Raw genomic sequence first — 21,092 nt, forward strand, 5'->3', positions numbered from 1 at the left:
TGCTAAAATCATCACACACCAACTTAACACTCAAAAGCTAGGTAAGAAATACACAAGTACCAAAGCAGGCATTACTGCAACAAGCGGTCCATGTGCTAACCACTAACCATTATCAATGTAATATTGTGATACATAGAGTCATCTTATAAAGAATGCTAAAATCATCACACACCAACTTAACACTCAAAAGCTAGGTAAGAAATACACAAGTACCAAAGCAGGCATTACTGCAACAAGCGGTCCATGTGCTAACCACTAACCATTATCAATGTAATATTGTGATACATAGAGTCATCTTATAAAGAATGCTAAAATCATCACACACCAACTTAACACTCAAAAGCTAGGTAAGAAATACACAAGTACCAAAGCAGGCATTACTGCAACAAGCGGTCCATGTGCTAACCACTAACCATTATCAATGTAATATTGTGATACATAGAGTCATCTTATAAAGAATGCTAAAATCATCACACACCAACTTAACACTCAAAAGCTAGGTAAGAAATACACAAGTACCAAAGCAGGCATTACTGCAACAAGCGGTCCATGTGCTAACCACTAACCATTATCAATGTAATATTGTGATACATAGAGTCATCTTATAAAGAATGCTAAAATCATCACACACCAACTTAACACTCAAAAGCTTGGTAAGAAATACACAAGTACCAAAGCAGGCATTACTGCAACAAGCGGTCCAATGAAAAGTGTCACAGTCCAAAGCCCGTCCAACCGTATTTCCCCGCCACAGACAGATAGAGACAGGCTGTCACAACAAATTACAACAGCAGCGATGGACAATGCTAATCAATCAAAGCACAGTTATCACAGAGGGCGGCATTGATCCGCCACTCCCAATGTCATGTGTCCGAGTCACGTACGGACAAGCCACATAAAGCAGGATCCAGTCCGGCAGTTTGACCTCCTTATCATGAACGGCTTCAAACACACCATCCTTCCAAACATCCTCAAAACGCACAAAGCTGTTTTTCCTAACGTTAGTGTGAGTTGCAGCTTTATGAACTCCCGCTTTATGTACACTTCACAGCAGGTCGGTAACCTGGCGGGTGGGGCGTGGGGGTCACGTCGAGTAAAGCACTCACTCTTTCTTTTCCCTTCATTTCGCCTGGTATAGGACTTCCTTGGGACTTCTCCCCATTTTGGTCCTCCAACGCCTCTCCAGTTCCACCCCCCGCTGGTCAACCCCCCGCCCTCTCCCCGCCACAGAACATTTGGCACCACTACTCTAACTCAGTCCAGATGCCAGGTTGCGCTGAGGGGAGCGATGAGCATAGCCTCGAATCAACTTTGGTGGGATTCTATTGTTTTAAGGTCCAGGAGAAAAGCTTGAACACAATGTGGGTGTTTTATATACGCCGCATCACTCCGGGCTTGCTGCGGCAACGTGACGCTCACATGCAAATGCTCCCCGTCCCGGCCGGCTCTGCCTTTCATTGACATGCTAATGCACTGGCAAAAGAAGTGGAGACATTTTCAGTCACTGTGAATTCAAAGCAGCAACAGCGGTGACATGAGATACGCCGATGCAGGGACGCCTCAGCATGTCTGGCTTAATGCAACCCAGAAGGCTCCGCTTAGCCTGAGCGCTTGGCTTTGGAATTCCGTGTAGGTTGGCGGCGACGAGATTCAACTTTTCCAGATAGTCACTACAGCCACGTCTCGTCAAAAGACAGAGTTCAGACCAAGGATAGAACCATTTTAAGGCCTCCGTTTCCAAACAGGCATATACAGTGGAACCTTAACGGCGTCAATTTGTTCCAGATGGTCTGAAACGGATGCTAACCAAATCAATGTTTCCCATTATAAATGATCAAAATCCAATTGATCCAAAAGCCAAAAGTGTTAAAAATAGATAGTGAGCCCCCCACTCCATCCCGGGAGCCCAGTTCTGGTGGGTTTTTGGCGTTAAAATAGGGATGTCCGGATGCACGTTTTGTCGGCTTCCGATCTGATCCCAATCTTCCTATAACCTTACCGATCCGATCATTCCAATTTGTGGAATTGAATATGGTTATGGAAATAGCTCTTCAAAACACTAAAACTAATGCAACCAAAGCATTTTTTTTTATTACACAGCATGACCAACAATATTTTCTGGCTTCAGTAACAACCCTCAGGTCCCTAAACAAATAAAAGTCCATCCCGTAAAAGATCAAATTGGGAATAAATGCTGTGAAAAATACTTTTCAAGTAGGACTAAACATTCAACACGGTTATAGATTTATTTTTGTTATGATTTAGTCAGTTGGGAATTTTTTTTTTTTCAAAACAAACTCTCTTCGACACAATAGTAATTTATTGACGGTGCCTAGCATAAACAACCTCAGCTCCTGTGTGAGCTCCCGGCACCATGACAAAAAAGTCCGGACACAGTGAGGGGGAACTACCATTTTCTTCTCGTAATTTTGACTTTATTCCCATAAAATTCGGACTTAAATCCATAATAAAACTTAAAAAATAACATGTTTTCGTAAAGATGTCAACTTTATGATACTAAAAAAAATTCTCATAATATTCTTGTGAAATTATGACTTTTTCTTGTCAGATTACATTTTTGTCTTCGTATTATGAATTTATTCCTGCAAAATTGCTGCTCATTATTCAATTTTTTGCTGTTGTTCCATTGTTCAATAATATATATATTTTTTAAATGTGCCAATAAGAGGCCCCCGGGGCTCATTTTGGACATCCCTGGCGTGGACACTGCCCATACACACACATCCAAGCTTGGCAATTAAGGGCAGTTAAGAATAACCGTGAACAATACGACACATGCAACAATGGCTCATCACGCGTGAACGTGTTCTTGCTAGGAATCAAAGCATGCACACAAACTGAAAAGGTTAGTGGAGATTAAGGCGGGAATTCGGGATTGAAATGATTTCAATCTCTATCCGTGACAACAACAAAGGCTTTATAATTGCCAGCGCAGCATTTGACACACATTCTCCTTAATCTGCATGAGGGGGGCACATGTATTAACATATTGCATGAGGTCAGGTTGATGTCCTGCTACAGTATATAGTGTCGGATTTCAATCCTTGGGTTTGCTCTGCCTCCCTCTCAACTCCACCCGACATCCTGTTGGCTTTCTGACAAATGAGTTATTCATCAGTGACCTGAGACTACCCGGTAAAAATAGAGCTAAGACAAACAGAACAGAGTCCAGTCAACGGACGGCCCAAAGCCAAGGTCCTCCGTTCATACTGCATCCCTCGCTCTCTTGTTTTTCCACCTCTGCTTTCTCCATCTGTGCTTCTGTCTGCTTCCCTTTGTTTGGTCATCCTCCGCCGCCTGTCAGCCATTCAACAAAGAAGACCGAGACACAGTTCAAACCTTCGAGACCACATCCAACAAAAGGTCTTTAAAGCAAATACATGTGTCCCAACCGGTTCCCATTTTTAGGTCATGGACCCGTTTCCAGTGGGTTGCAGAGTACATACACAGCTGTGGTATTTATGGATTTAACAAAAGCCTTCGATGCTATTACTCACAAAATGTTAAAGGAGACATGGACATATTATGCTCATTTTGTATTGAGTTGTGGACTCCTATAGAGCATAATATGCACAAAGCTTTCTAGATCTTCCACAATCTGCACCTATTCCATCCACGGCCCACTCCCAACTGCCGAACCCACTTTCTAATGGTGTCGGTTTAGGAGTTGATAATAATTGAATGAACCACATCCACATCGCATGTCCGAGGACAAGCACTCAATGTCGGACACACTTTGTCAGAGACACCGTCGTTGATGTGGAGCTCAGAAGCCGCACGTGAGGGTACCACGTTTGACAACTGCACAACACCAGTAGTGGAAATGCGGTCATTACACGGGTAGACCCAACGATTAGCAACTCCAGACATCGGGGGGAGCTAGTAACTTGCACGGTAAGACCTCCCTATATGCGACACAGACAACCGCTTCATGTACTTACACAAAGTAAACCATCCTAACAAAGTGAAATCGTCCGTCAAGCGTACACTAGCACGCCCATATAAGGAAGTCTGGCTTCCTGTGATGTAGAAAAAAACGTTGTGATTGTGAAATAAACCAAACCGTGACCATTACCGTTCTATGCACACTTGCGTCGTACAAGACGTGGAGGCAAACGTCGCTCTTTATTCATTTTTTTAAATATCAATTACAGTTTTTGCATGTATGACTTGTCCTGCTTTGTTCTACCGGTCCTTAAACGCACCATCTAACTTTCGCCCATGCGACACAAATAGACTACTTTATTTTTCCCTTTTTATTATACCTCACATTTTCTCCCATATGCTGATACTATGTGGGAATGCATAAAGGGAAGATTTGCGCACTCCTAATACAAGCGCAGCTAATTCATTTTTTATCCATTTTTCCCATCTGTGCATGCACCACAATCGTTTTTGCTGTTGTCCGGGTTCTCTTGTTATTTGAAGGACGGACTGCCGATGCCCGGTGCATGTCTCTACAATCAATTCATCTAGGGAACGGGTGGGCAAATATTTAGACTCGTGGGCCGCACTGAGTTAACAAAATTGACCAGGGGCCCTGAACATATGAAGAGCTTGCAACCAAAAGGCGCTAAATCCAATTTTCACTAAGTTGCATGTTTTTCATGAGTTTAATAGACCTCTGTCATGTGTATCCAAATCACATATTTTGGTCTTGAAATCATTTTAAAAAATATGAAAAAAAGTGATATGAAATTTATGCTTTCAACCAAAAGGCGCTATTTCCATTTCAGATTTCAACCAAAAGGAGCTAAATCCCTTTCTTTATTCTTTATTCTGATTGGCCCAAGTTTCCCATCTATTGATAATCTGACCAATCAGAGAGAAGAATACAATTGGCACTGCACATACAGAAAGCCAGTATCAGTGCGCATCCTGTTTTGTTTGTGTACATTAAGTACACGTATGATAGTTACAGTATGTTATGCAATTCAGGAGAACACAAATTGTGTTTTTACAGTATTCTGTAACATGGAAGTTTTTTTTACGCCATAAAAGGCATGTCTCTACCTTGACACCTCCAACTTTCATGAGAAACATTATTTTACTTGTACTAAAAAACATACAATGTAAAGAGTTTGTAATGAGATGATTTTTGTCACTGTCACCTTCATGGTGCAGTCAAATATGAGCACTGCTTTTAATAACATTTTTATTCATTTAATTAATAATTATTATTTTGTATTGTATGTTGAGAATGGCTTCTGTGTTGTAATTATTTTATTAGCATAGCACATTAAAGCACCTTACATTCTTTTACAACAATGCCATTGAAGAAGTTAAAGGTGACTTCAAATTTATTTCAGCCAAAAGGCGCTAAATCCATCATTTCAGCCAAAAGGCGCTAAATCCGAAAAAAAAATAATAATTAAAAAATATATATAAAATACATGGTGTGTACAGGATTTTTATAGCATGCATTTTTATGACCTATATTGATAGCTCTTTCATTTGCAATATAGACTTGATGACCAAATAGATTGATATGTGCGTAGTTAAAAATCATTGATTTTCTCGAAATCAGTCAAAATGGATTTAGCGCCTTTTGGTTGCAAGCTCTTCATATATTTAACACACACACACAATTTTATGCTGATAATTTTCCTTGAATTATTTGTCTAAATTTATCTGTAAAAGTGTTATACTATCAGCTGTATGTTCTCATGTCCCTTTTTTGTTGTTGTTTTTTTTTTTACTAAAAGTTGTTAAAAAAGTTGTTGTATGTTAAAAGTTTAAATGCTTAGAAAGTAACTGGCGGGCCGGATTCAAACGCTTGGTGAGCCGCATGTGGCCCCCTGGGTATAGTTTGCCCACCCCTGATCTAAGGGTTTATGTCTGATTCTTATCCATCCAGGAGGATACTGATGCAGCCTCATCGGTTTAGCCTGCTCAATCCTTTAACACGCATGCAAAACTGTACCCGCAAGGCATGCTAGGTAACCTCGCTGAATCAGAGCAACTTTATTCAGATGTGCACGTCTAGCTTTTACACTTTTTGTTCAAATCATTATGAGTTGAGTTTTGTGCTGCGTTATTTTGTATAAACTCCCATCCCCGTCTTTAAATTCAATCTCAGACATTTGAGATACCGGAGTGGAAAATGATGCAATGGTGGGTACCGCAGCCAAAGCAGCTGACTTTTGAAATGTTCAAAACGTATACATGGACAATGCAGTGATACACACAAGGTGCCAATGACATTTATTTGGAACGACGTCCCATCGGTCCGTTGTAATTAGACAGGAAGCATCAGACCCGTGCAGGGTAAGAGCAATCCTGGCCTCAGGGTGGTCCCTCCCCACTCCTAATCCCCAGCCAAGGGACAGGATCAGTGACCGCAGGGAGGGTGGACGGGGGAGGGTTTGGCTCTCACCGCAACTATCATTAAATCCATGTTTCCACCAGCGAGTACAGTAAGCCATGTTTCCACCAAATTGTACACGGCACAGCCCAGTACTTTTCACAACAGCATGCATTTTCATGGCAGACTGTAAACAACATTACAGTAGCAAGACTAGCGAAGATTTCAATCTTTTTTCCATTTTTTTTTTGTCTCATCACGGGTCGGTCGCCACAGCGAGCCAATGGCATGAGGTCATGGTGTAGGTCAAGGGTACCCAAGCTGTGGCCCCGGGGGCATTTTAATGTTTTCTTTCCTGGGCAGCAGCACATTCTAAAACCATTATTTATCAGCAGCAACTTCAATATAGAAAAAAAAAAGACCAAGATCAAAAAGACTAAAGTGAAAATACTAAAAAGTTCAAATTCTAAACAGTTGCAATCTAAAAATGTCAATTTTACAAGAATAATATGGTCATGTTATAAAAAAAAATAATGTAATTGTAGTTAAAGTTAAGTAAAAATATTAAAAAATGAAACTGAAATGCGGCGGCACGGCGGTCGAGTGGTTAGCGTGCAGACCTCACAGCTCGGAGACCAATTCAATTCAATTCCATTCAATTCCACCCTCGGCCATCTCTGTGTGGAGTTTGCATGTTCTCCCCGTGCATGCGTGGGTTTTCTCCCACATTCCAAAAACATGCTAGGTTAATTGGCGAATCCAAATTGTCCATAGGTATGAATGTGAGTGTGAATGGTTGTTTGTCTATATGTGCCCTGTGATTGGCTGGCCACCAGTCCAGGGTGTATCCCGCCTCTCGCCTTAAGACAGCTGGGATTATCTCCAGCACCCCCACGATCCTTGTGAGGAAAAAGCGGTAGAAAATGAATGAATGAATGAAACTGACATGCATGTCTGTTTTCCTCGTCTCTTGCCTCCAAAGGAGCAGGAAGAAAAATAAAACAATGGATTTGATTTTCAAGGAATCACAATGAAGTGAAGCCATTATTCATACCTGGGGTAGTCTGGATAAAAACACGGCTGTCAATCATCGCCTACGGCCTATCCAAACACCACCAAACATTCATAGACCTTTTCTGGCCGACCTGCTCTACCACCTGAGCCACTGCCGCCCCAAAGCCAAACATCTAGATGGGTCAGCAGCAGCATCCCATACAACAACACAGTGACACAGCAGTGCAGCAAGGGAGCCTTATGAAGACCAATGCAAAGTTAATGGAGTAGAAATTAGGAGGGAAAAAAAGATGGCTGCAAAGCTCATCGAGCTGGCTGCGTGTCCATCCACTATGTATCATTTGTTCATCATCCAGCGCTTACATCATGGACAGTGAGCCGCTTGTGAACATTCCAAGCAGCGGTTGCCATAACAGTCTCTTCCTGTTTGAATCATCCTAAATCACCCAAATGAGGGAACGTCAACCGACTCCAAACGTTGCTTCACATGTGTGACTGCACTGCAGTATTTGGCCTTCTACTACTTCTTGCACTGAGCTGCAAAGGAAAGTAGCAAGATGTGTGAACCTCGTGTGAACGCTGTTTCGTTTTGGTGTTCCATGACACAGAATTTTATGGGAATTTTTTCACTGAGAACCTGCATGTTGTCATCGGGCACTCTAAAAGTCCTTTACTTTAAAGCCGTAAAACACAATCTGGAAATGTGCTCATCCAGCCCGAGTCATGCACACATAACCATACGAGCGTGCTAAACTAAACTAACCTGCTGGCTTCCATTCACGCTCTCTAAGACCAGATTTAGCCAACTTTCGCCGGGGTTTATCACTAGTTCAACCTGTTTTGGTCAGATGGGGATTCTTCAGTGTTCAGAATGATTTTGTGCCATGATTGAGCGGACTGCTGAGTAAATACTTCCACACACAGACGTTCCTGCTCCTCACGATGACAGTATTTCATTCATATTATATAGCCATCGACACGGCTTGTTCACGTTTATCATTTGGTAATGGTTTAATTTCATTTGAACATGCATCAGATTACAATTGAGTGCATCCCATAATCAGTTCACAGTTCCACATGTCCAAAAGGAGTAGGAAGAAGCAGAGCTTATTAAATCCTACCCCTCCATCTGGTACTTTTACAATCACTAACTGTTACATTTGTTCACTTCCTGCTTTCCTAATATAATTTAAATAGTTTTTTTTGTTTTGTTAATGTATTTTATTTTTTTTATTTTTGACACGTACCGAAGTACGAGGTGATATGACCATCCAATGACATCATGGGTACCATAGCTGTATCAGGAAATCAAACAATGCACAAAAATAAAATAAAAAAACTTTAAAAATTTTCAATTTTTTATGTTTTTTTATTTATTTAATTTTTTAATTTTTTTGTCACATACTGAACTACGTGACAAAAAATACAAATTAAATTTTTTTTTCTATTATTATATTAGGAAAGCAGGAAGTGAACAAATGTAACAGTTACTGATTGTAAAAGTACCAGATGGAGGGGTAGGATTTAATAAGCTTTGCTTCTTCCTACTCCTTTTGGACATGTGGAATTGTGAACTGATTATGGGATGCACTCAATTGTAACCTGATGCATGTTCAAATGAAATTAAAGCATTACCATTACCAAAATACAGTATTCCTTGCATACGTACTGCAAACGTATCACTAATTCACTAATTCTTCGACTATTCTTCGACAATATAGTGATATATATAGCTTAAGTATTTGTGATTTTAGAAATAAGGAGTTAGTGTGTTCTTTGTAGAAATATATATATATATATTTTAACAACAGTGATATTTATGAACTATCATGAGAAAAATATGTTACTGTACATGGATTGTACCATTGTATTTTAATTTATGCCGATATAAGTCATTTTCTTATCATTGGAAGAATCTAGTGCTGGCCGATATGGACCAAAACTCATATCCTGATATATTTAGGTTGAATATCGATATAGCCGCATATTTTTCCATAAACTGAATTTAGACACAATACATGGTTAACCATAAACATGGTTTATGCCGTCTTTATACACCAGCCTTTATACCGTCTTTTCCCGCTCTTCACTCCCACTATGTAGCCTCTCCTGTTCCGTATTTCCGTGGGGATCTCTGATCGCTCGCCGTAGCGGAGGGATGCTAAAAGCTAACAGCTGCTCCCGAGTGTAAAATGGAGTAAGAGGCAAGCCACAAATAAAACAAAATCAACATCCATAGCTGCATACTCGTTTAAGGGTTTGGTATGGCACCATAAACAATAAGAAAGTAATAAATAAAGCACTATTAAACACAAAAAATTACAAAGAAGACACAGAGCTGCTGTTTTTGGAATGGGGGAGGAAACCGGAGTACACGGAGAAAACCCACGCAAGATATTATGAGGAAAAAACATCATTTTAGTAGCTTAAACTCAATATATTAAAACAAAAAATCGTGAAATTGTGAGAAACAAAACTAAAGTTTTGAGAAGAAAAAACACTCCAACCATGGAAAAAGTAGCTGTCATTTTACAAGAACTATGTCAAAACTTTACAGTGGAAAACCTTGCTAGTGTGCTTCTAAACACGGTGCCGTGGGAAGATCGGCGTGATCACAATCGGGCTTTGATGGCGAGCATCTCGAGCTGATGTGCTTTCATTTAAAGGCAGCCAAGAATGAGGCGCTGCGAAGTAGGCCATCCCCGATAGAGCGGGCCTGTTCCTCGCTTCCACCCTATCATTACAGCTGGCTCTATTTATAACGGCCATAAATCGCCAGAGAGCCCAGTTACCAAGGAGTTTGAGCAATTGATGACTTTACAGCCTTGCCAATCTCCCTCTCTCCACTCTCGCTCCGTGTCTCCATCTGAAGGTCGTACAAACCCCATATTGCACACCCCGTTTACACCTTTTCTGCAAAGCAAGGAGACTTTGGGTTGAAACACTGTCAGCGGATGGGTTTTGGACCCGGCATGGAACGAGATCATCTCAGTGCTGCTTTCTGCCGTGCAAACATCTTTCTCGTGAGCATGCTGGTGAAATGAGGAAATAAAAACAAGTCCCTGCATGTCGGAAATTTTTTGGCTAAGTTCTTTGCAGCGTGCCCTTCCCTTCATTTCAGGTGGGAAAAACATTTTTAGCCATTGCGTTCATTCAACTGATTTCTAGCACCTGAACCAGGAATGCTGGGGTAGGATTAAATAAACTCTTCTTCTTCCTGCTACTTTTAAGACATGCTGAGTTAGTGTGTGTAAATATGCCGTGTTCCTCAGTGGAACTTGTGAAAAAGCAGGTCTGAATCAACTAAAACCATTACCTGACATCACCAAATCCTTTGTACAATTATAGACCTCAAACATCAATTCGGTTTTTAATGTCGAATAAGTTCTAAAACCCATACCAGGAACCACTCAAGGCCAACATGGTACCCATGGTACTGGAACAAATTAAGACGTGAGCAACTGTACCTGTTGATTAGTCCTAATGAATTATCATGACATTAATACGACATCATCACTACCACCAGGACAACCAGAGTATAAAGCGGAGGGAGCCACCTGCCGTGGCCCAGCTAAGTGCTCTGTATTCGGGCACACACTCTGAGCTGCTGGTGTGCCGCTACGGAGGTCTCTGGCAAATATTTTGCACTTTTCAAACAGCAGGCGTTTCAGGTGGCTGATAACATGCCCCCCCTGTCTATGTGGGGTATTTGGTACAACTAGCGCGCAAAATGGCGCAAAATGTCTTCCTCGGAAACTGAATATTAATAAGTGAGCTCAGGGGAAGTTAGGACAGACCGTTAACGTAGGGCTGCACGATATTGGTAATTAGTGCGATATGGGTGTCTAACAATGTTTTTCTTCTCCCTAAAAATATAATCTGCATGAACCATATTTTAAAAAATCTATCTAAAACAAACACTAAACAAGCAATTAAGCTCACAACTCAATTACTTTCAAATGTAAAAGAACAAATGTTTACATTTATGTTGACCTAAAGCAGGGGTCTCAAACTCAATTTACTCGGGGGCCACTGGAGCTCGGGTCTGGGTGAGACTGGGTCGCATCAGGTTTTCAAAAAAAAAAAAAACGCATTTATTAAAAACAGAAAAATGTAAAAAACTATCTTACTTTTTATTTTTCTACACAAAATAAGATGAAAAATAAATAAACAAATCAAGAATAGTAATAAATAAATAAAAAATAATAATAATAAAACGGCAAATAATAAAAAATTAAGAAACCACATATAGTTGGTGGGTAGACAAATTATTTTTTCAGATTAAAATGAACAAAGCATTATTAGAGCCCTGTAGACATGACAAAACATTTATACTCTTTTTATTTACAACATATTGCGCAACTGCAGGGTCTTGAGACACATGCTAACTCGCAAACTAGAGAGCTAGCGACCTAAACGGTAGCCTCCAAGTTATTTCCTTTCAACTTAAATAGCCAAAAACTTACCACTTCCACACGGATAGGGAGGATAACTATTAACAGTTATTTAACCTTTAACATGAACATGAATCAAACGTAATATTTTTTTCTGGGTACATGATACCATACAGCATCCATATCAAACTTGCGCGGGCCGCACTAACATTAAACTTTCATATCAAGGCGGGGGCCTCAAACTAGTGTCCCGCGGGCCCGTGTTTGAGACCCCTGACCTAAAGTCTTGCCTGGAGTTGCTTATTCCATTATTTTGCAGACAAACTAAAAATGACTCAAGCATTTCAAATGCTGCATTTACTTGCATTAAAACACATGAATATGTTCATGTGTATTTTTCATGCATACTGGAAACAATCTGATGCAAAAGCTTTGGCAAAACTTTAACATCTACATTCAGTTTTTGTACCTGGAAAAATGTAATCTTTAAACTTAAAGTGCAGTCTGCAAGCATTTTGAAGCAGGAGCTTTGCCCATGCTGTTTTGTTCCTAAAATATAAAAAAACTTTTAACTTCCCGTTCTCCAAAAATTGTACACAATCATGGAAAAATGATTTGGCCAGCCTTGTTTCTTCAATTTATTGATCAATTTTAATACCTGGTACAACTATAGGTGCATTTGTTTGGACAGATATGATGATAATAAAAATAGCTTATGAGAGTTTAATTTAAGAGATTTTTTTTGTTGTCGCCACACCGTGTCGTAAATTGCTATTTACCCAGTAAAGCTCATATAGGACTCACTGGTTGGACTGGACTACATGTCGGTGGTGCTAGCATAAAAATCCACTTCATTGGGTTCTGCCTGTAAGGACTTCAAACAAGTGTTTTACATTTTACATCTCAACAATAGCGACTTGGGAGAACTATGTTGGTGATGGCAACTGATATCTTCGGTAAACTCCTTTACCATTTCCAAAAAGCCCTCTTTACACACAACATGAACGGAGCATTTACATTTCGCTATAAATAGAGTAATGGCTGTAGTTAAAGCTTTGTGTTGCTTCGAAGTTTTCGCATAAGAAGTGACAAAAGCAAAACTTTGTTTACATAACCGTTATGCTGCAGGGACTCCATATCGCCGCTACTGACCAAGCCAGCGACCTAACCAGGTAGCCTTGAATGCATTTTCGCTCGACTCAAGACGCCAAAACCTTACCACTTCCACACTTAATGGGAGGAGAACCTTCTTTCACGCTGTGTTGGACATGCGTGACTGCCGTCTTCATGCAAGCTAATGTCTCAATGTCTTGTGCCATTACTGCCGCCTAATGGGTTTCATCACATTGTTCCGGACAACAACGGCATGAACAGAGTGAGCCCTTCTGTCAGTCGTACCGTCTCAGTGGATGAAGGCGGGGCCGCTAGCATAACCAGAGTGCGGTGTCATAAATCATCGACGTTTTCATTGTACTTTTCTTAAAAGTAATGTTAAAATAATAATAATAAAAAATAATAAAATGTATTAATAAAATAAAATATAGGGCGGCACGGCGCGCAGACCTCACAGCTAGGAGACCAGGGTTCAATTCCCACCCTCGGCCATCTCTGTGTGGAGTTTGCATGTTCTCCCCGTGCATGCGTGGGTTTTCTCCGGGTACTCCGGTTTCCTCCCACACTCCAAAAACATGCTAGGTTAATTGGTGACTCCAAATTGTCCATAGGTATGAATGTGAGTGTGAATGGTTGTTTGTCTATATGTGCTCTGTGATTGGCTGGCGACCAGTCCAGGGTGTACCCCGCCTCTCGCCCGAAGACAGCTGGGATAGGCTCCAGCACCCCCGCGACCCTCGTGAGGAAAAAGCGGTAGAAAATGAATGAATGAATGAAAAAATGAAATAAAATAATTAATTAAAATAAAAAATGAACATAAAAAATAAAAGATGGATGGAACTTTGTTCACTTTATTCAAGAGAAATTCACACTAGTAGTTAAAGCATGCAAAACTTGCATATGACTTTCTAGATACGGTTTTTAATATTGTTAAAACCCCATTAGCCGTGAAATAACGCACCTGCAGTCACCTTTACACTCATATTATTCATTGTTTACATAACCGTTATGCTGCAGGGACTCCATATCGCCGCTACTGACCAAGCCAGCGACCTAACCAGGTAGCCTTGAATGTATTTTTGCTCAATTCAAGCCGCCAAAACCTTACCACTTCCACACTTACTGGGAGGAGAACATTCTTTCACGCTGTGTTGGACGTGCGCGACTGCCGCCTTCAATGTCTTGTGCCATTACTGCCGCCTAATGACCAGGCAAGGGACCACCAAACAGCCATCATTTCTTCTTTAATGTCTGAAAAAAACGTGCTATGGCGAGGGAGCGATAATGGAACCGTGACACTGTGAGCAACGACTGCATATTCCATTTATGTAAAGTACCATATCAAACACATAAAATGGGAATATATTCCAAATAAACCTGTACACAGTGAAACCTCTGTTGCCAACGTGAGTTATATGTGACGAGGCACGCTGAGACTAATTAGAAGACACGGCGCGGCTGCCAACCCGCTCCCCTCTCCCTGTTCTGACCAACGGCAACGTTGCTCACATCTGAAGGAAATAAAGCGTTGACCGGCAACACTGTCATCTCATGCTGTGCATAGACGTTGTTGTGGAACACACCAGTCACTTCCACATGTACTTCTGGGGCCTGCTTTTCCAAAATAGGACATATGACAATACGGAAAATACGGAAGTCAGCACTAGTAGCTTTATTGTGCACATTTGACAACAACATTGTCGCAGCAACTGACCTAATTTCACCAACCAATGCGACAACACATTTCATGTTTCCAAGTAATTGCGAGCGAATGAGATTAGATAAAACTATTGACAGAAAGCGACAACAGCAGCTACTGTAGAACCAGCGCTGCAAAGGTTGATTTATCTGGAGTCATGGTGTTGGGCCCAACAACAGGGGCCGGAAACCTGCGGCTCTTCAGCCTCTACAGAACTGCCTTGGCACTTTCCGTACTTGGTGCTGTCTCTCTAGGTTAGCTGTTAGCGTGTGATTTCATTCATTTTCTATGCCACTTATCCCCAGGAGGGTCTCGGGGGTATGCTGGAGCCTATCCCAGCTTACTGGTCGCCTAGCCAATCACAGTTTTGCAATGCATTTACTGTGTAATCCTCACAAGCGGCTTTCCATCAGAGCTAGCTCCTCAACCCAGTGTGTGTTCCCGTATTCATCCTTAGCTTACAGCGGCAGACATTTAGTGATAGTGCTATGAAAATACAGCATGGACACTGGGGGTACACCCTGGACTGGTGGTCAGCCAATGGCAGGGCACATATAGACAAACAACCATTCCCACTCACATTCATACCTATGGACAATTTAGAGTGGCCAATTAACCATGTTTTTGGAATGCGGGAGGAAACTGGAGTACCCAGAGAAAACCCACGCATGCACGGGGAGAACATGCAAACTCCACATCGAAATGCCCAAGTTGAGAATCCAACCCATCTCCTGACTGTGTGGCCTACATGCTAATCACTCGTCCACCGTGCGCCCCTTATTGTGTGATTCATTCATGTAATTTTTTTTCACATTCAAATCTCTTGCGACACCCGTCTTCATCGATATCAGCCACAAATGAGAGTCTGCAGTACTGTGTGAAGGGCAAAGTCATATCTCACTCAGCATGAGAAACACGGGTCACATGAGAACACTCATTTTTCTCATTCAAGAGTTTGGATCGGCAAGAGCACAGCAAAGCTTGCAAGGTTTCAGCTCAAAAGGATTTAACTGGGTGGCATGCCCATCAAAATTGCCCGGAGGCGAGCCGTGGTCGGAACACTTTAAATCAGAACCACAAAATCCAAAGAAATGCAGCTGAATAGGTGCAGATTCTAGAACAGGGGTCAGCAACCTGCGGCTCCAGAGCCGCATGTGGCTCTTCAGCCTCTTTATTGTGGCTCTCTTTGCGATTCTTGAATATTTTTAACACCCGAGTGGGGAAAATGCACGTCTTTTGTAATGAGTTTTAAAAAATCCAACTTTGTCTGAGACCATGAATGCATCCTGAGTGAGTTCTGACTGCTATCCAGTTCAGTACATGAAGAAAAACAAGTAATACTTACCTACAAATCTAAAAAATAAATTCGAGATAATTTAAAAACAGCGGCATGGGAACTTGTTTTTACGTTTACAGTAGTTTACACATACATTTATGTAAGTTTATCTCCAAAACTAGCAAGAATACTCCAACTCGTCTTTTCTTATCTGAACTACTTTGATACCCCCAAATTCCCTCCAATGTTGTTTTAAACATAATATATGTTTTGCGGCTCCAGGCTATTTTTCTTCAGTGGGCATTGGGTAAAATGGCTCTTTTCATAGTAAAGGTTGCCGACCCCTGTTCTAGAAGAACTAGACAGCTTTGTGTGCTGGTTATTGTGTGTAGCTGCTCTGTAGGAGTCCACAACTCAATACAAAGGGCCGAACATGAGCATAACAGGTCCCCTTTAAATTCTTACGAAAACCATTGCCTGTTCAGGTGATAAAGGCCACACTATGGGATGTGGCTCCATATTCAGTGCTACCATGAGTTTCATTATTCATTGGTTCCTGAAGGACCAAAACAGTAGAAAAACCAAGTCATGTTTTCCCATCTGTTTCTCAACATCTTTATCAAATTATTCAATTTATTCAAATTAACAGTGAGTCAGCAACGCATAGGCTGCTTTGCTTGTGCACGAGCAAACAGACGAGTTTGTTACGTGCAATTTTGTACAAAAAGACCACTTTTTAGCAAAAATGTTCATTAAAAAAACGGATCATACAAAAACTTTAAACAAAATCCATTTTGGTTTACATTACAGTTATATATATTGTAATTTTACACGCAGAAAACAATGCAAACTCATTGAAAATTACAGGTGGTCAAACTTTTTGACAAAATTTTTAACAAAATTTAATTTTAAGTCTCATACTATCAGCTATATGTTCTCATTTCCCTTTTTTCAGGAGCACTTTAAACATCAACTCCACGTCAAACTAATAAATTGAATTTAACAGTTTTGTTGTTTGTTTGTTTTTTTTACTGAATAAGACATCCGACTTTAAAGTCATGTTGCCAGCTGGTATGTTAAAAGTTGAAATACTTAAAAGCAACTGGCGGGCCGGATTCAAACACTTGGTGGGCCGCATGTGGCCCCCGGGCCGTAGTTTGCCCACCACTGTTCTAAATAATGAATGGATGGAACCTATTGATTCAGCCTTAGCCGTACACGCTGGGGAAATTGAATTCAATTGTGTTTCCCAACTTCTATCAAATTGCTAGCCCTAGCGACGTCCTTTGGCCCCATGGCGGCTTGTTTAGCAGTTGTACTCAAGTGAAAAACGACACCAACAGTGAGTCAGCAAGGCATAGGCTGCTTTCTTTGGAGATGGGCAAACTGACGATTTTGTTTGACAACGGAGACAAAATTTTTGCACTTTTTTTTCCCAATGATTCAAAAATCGGGGTGTCCAAAACCGAGGTTCCACTGCAAGAACAAAATCAGAGCTTTACTAGCATTTACTGTACGTGGAGGTTTAACAGTTTGACAACAGAATGGCAGAACCTTAACCGTTAAGACAGGAAAGACCCAAGGGTCCGCTCTGAAATCCGGCCAGGGTGATTGGAGGAGGCATCATCTACTGTACTCACATCCACAGCTACACACACCACCGCGCACACCAATTCAAGCTCAACAGTGAGAGCCCCATCCCCCACCATCTTGCCTGCAGCCCCCTGTCATCTCCGCAGCGAGGACCGACCATTATTAGCCAGAGAGCCATATGGCTATTCTGGGTTCAAAATAGAATAGCTGCTTGGTGGACAGCCTGCATGGGAAAAAATGATAAATGATTTGTATCATTTAACTGCTGGCTTCTTTTCATAGCTTTGCAACACAAAATTGATTTAAAGACGCAGGATGGTGAGGACATCGTGGGGAAAATATGACTTAGCACTAACAGCCTTCAAAGCAAATGGAAAGAGTGCAGACAAAGACGGAGATGGCCCAGCAACCCAAAGACCATGTGTGTGTGTGTGTGTGTGTAATTGTAACACTCCTAATGTATGATTTCTTTTTTCCACCATCGCATTAGTCATGTAGAAGGCGTTGGGATCCGGCAGCATTTGTTTTGGCTCGGTGGGTTTCCGACAATCAAAACCCGAGCTCACAAAAGCCTTGGGAAAACCTGCCAGAACTCTAATAAACCTTGGACCTAAACACCCCACCTGGGATAAAGGTAGTGTAAATATTAGTCGTGTAACAAGATCACAGGAGATTAAAACGTGACAAGATGCCTCGTACTGATGATAAAATTAATAAATCACACAGTAAATGAAAACAAACGGATCATTTATATATTGAGTCTGTTTTCCAAACAGTCAGGAAGACACTACACTCTTAACTCTGTTGAACAATGGCATGAATGGAGTGAGTGCTTTTTGTCAGGCATACAGTCTCTTGGTGGGTGGAGGCGGGACCGCTAGCATACACACTTATCTACGCACTAAAATATAAAATCTAGCCATGTGAGGAGCAACACTTGGCATCGTAGCACGAGGGTCGAGGGGGGTGCTGGACCCTATCCCAGCTGTCTTTGGGCGAGAGGCGGGGTACACCCTGGACTGGTCGCCAGCCAATCACAGGGCCGAATTAACCTAGTATGTTTTTGGAATGTGGGAGGAAACCGGAGTACCCGAAGAAAACACACATGCACGGGGAGAACATGCAAACTCCACACAGAGACGGCCGAGGGTGGAATTGAACCCTGGTCTCCTAGCTGTGAGGTCTGCACGCTAACCACTCATCCGCCCAAAATTATGTCAGTAGATTACATTATTTTGTTTTAGATTTGGTGTTTTTCATTGTGCTTTTCTTACAAATAATGTTAAAATCTCATCTTATCTACAGAGTGCCTCAAGATATATATCTCCAAAAAAACTATTTGGAATCCGCTTCCAATCTTTTTGCAAAATCTCGCCCACAAATCCCAGATGTACAAACAAAAACAATGATCCATAACAGAAATCATTTCAACAATACGTCACAAAAACCTTGTATTTAATATGCTAACTTGATCAACTACTACATGTCGTGAAAAGTCACAAAGACCTTACCCTAAAGTAGGTCTCTTCAACAGGTGGCACGAGGGCCAAAATCCGAATCACATAGAGCAGGGGTCTCAAACTTGTGCCAGCGTATTCAAATAAAATACAATGTAAAAAGTAAGTCAAATGAACCAAAGATAATATCATAAATCAGGGGTCTCAAACACGCGGCCCGCAGGACACTAGTTTGAGGCCCCCGCCTTGATATGAAAGTTTAATGTTAGTGCGGCCCGCGCAAGTTTGATATGGATGCTGTATGGTATCATGTACCCAGAAAAAATTATTACGTTTGATTCATGTTCATGTTAAAGGTTAAATAACTGTTAATAGTTATCCTCCCTATCCGTGTGGAAGTGGTAAGTTTTTGGCTACTTAAGTTGAAAAGAAATAACTTGAAGGCTACCGTTTAGGTCGCTAGCTCTCTAGTTTGCGAGTTAGCATGTGTCTCGAGACCCTGCAGTTGCGCAATATGTTGTAAATAAAAAAAGAGTATAAATGTGATTATAGTCGTGTTTTGTCATGTCTACAGGGCTCTAATAATGCTTTGTTCATTTTAATCTGAAAAAATAATTTGTCTACCCACCAACTATATGCGGTTTCTTAAGTTTTTATTATTATTATTATATTTATTTATTACTGATTGATTGATTTTCTTTATTCTTGATTTATTTATTTTTCATATTTTTTGTATAAAAATAAAAATTAAGATATTCGATAACAGTGGAATGTTTTATCAGAGCTTTTCTTGTAGAAAATCGGAACCAAAGCAAAGATTATTCATTTTTCTGTTTTTAATAAATGCGTTTTTTTTTTTTTTTTTTGACGCAGCCCAGTCTCACCCAGACCCTAGCTCCAGTGGCCCCCCTGTGACATAGAGGATCTTTGACTAGCATTTTGTAGCAGCGAGTCTTCCCAAACAGCACAACACTCCATGTAAACAGCAGTGTTGTGTGGTAGGTCCTAAAAAACAGCAAAGTGTTCCTGTCACAATGGATCATTGGCTAGTGTTTTTGCAGAGGGACAGAAAAACAGCAGAGCATAAAGGATCTTGACTGACATTAACATGGTACTGTTTCCTTTTTTTTAAAATAAAAATAAAAATAAAAATAAACAGCAAATATAGTTATCCTCCCTATCCGTGTGGAAGTGGTAAGTTTTTGGCTATTTAAGTTTAAAGGAAAAAAAAAATAAAAAAATAACATTGTACTATTAGCCACTTTCAATGATGACATATTAATACAAAATTAAAAGGCAAAATAATTCATTGATCTCCAAGTAACAAGTATAGATATCAGTGATACAAGGCCCTGGATTTGCATGTTATCAGATCGACACCAAAACGTGCAGTCTCGCCCACCTCTTGCTAACGTCAGCCTTTGTAAATAATGACACTTTGACAAAGTTAGCTAAGATCCTTCCACCGCTAATGCAGTTCGCCACTTCCCTCTGCAGCTTGGTGACTTAGCAGTAACCGTGAGCCTTTAATAACGCCAAAGTGGGTGATTTTCCACGGTGCTATAAGACAAGATGAATTTGTCCCTTACGATGTGTCACAGCACGCCGACAAAACAGCTTCAGAGTGCACCTTGAACGTACCTTTCCTCGCGGCTAGTTCCATTGTGTTGCCTTCAATGTCCTCCCCGCGATGATACCGACATAAAAAAATACAATCACGGGTTAGCAGCCCTCTTTTATGTTTTGTCCGTTGGCTCTTCGGGTGAAAATCTTTACTGGGGGGGCTAACAGCGCCTGAGACGGACAAAGATGAGAGCCGGAGACGAAACAAGCTTGAAACCGGCGCGGAAACGAAAAAAAAATTAAACGAGCCCCCTAAAAAAGTAGCGCACTCAAACGCATCGGTTGTACAAAGATGAAGGCGTCTTTGAGGTAAAAAGTAGCCGAATTGCCTGCCTTGTGGTCGGCTAAAAGCAGCTAGCCTGTCGCCACTTCCTTTCTTTTTTTTTGCCTTAATAACAGCGGCAGGCTGAGCGAAGCTGTGGGGGGGAAAAGTTGAGGGGAAAAAAAAAAGACAACGTTCAACGAGGGCGCGCTGTTGCATTCATCTGCATGCTTGGCTTCACAGCGCCCTCTGCAGGACGGCAGCTGTGGTACGCCTCAGTGGCGCTGCTTGGCGCCACCACGCCCCCTTCAGGATCACGCTTGCAAGTGACGTTAT

General features: G+C 41.2%; 1 protein-coding gene across 4 annotated transcripts in view; it reads right to left on the reverse strand.

The window, feature by feature from the left end:
* Positions 1 to 21,092, reverse strand: part of myo9bl (myosin IXb-like) — a 111,097-nt gene extending 90,005 nt beyond the window's left edge. For all 4 annotated transcript variants that reach the window (XM_058074376.2, XM_058074377.2, XM_058074375.2 and 1 more), the window contains exon 1: positions 20,513 to 21,092. The gene's annotated coding sequence lies outside the window, so the exon portion shown is untranslated. The remainder of the gene's footprint in view (positions 1 to 20,512) is intronic.

The sequence above is a fragment of the Doryrhamphus excisus genome, linkage group LG4, assembly GCF_037039965.1.
Source record: "Doryrhamphus excisus strain RoL-2023G ecotype Guam linkage group LG4, RoL_Dexc_Guam_v1.1, whole genome shotgun sequence".
NCBI lineage: Eukaryota > Metazoa > Chordata > Actinopteri > Syngnathiformes > Syngnathidae > Doryrhamphus > Doryrhamphus excisus.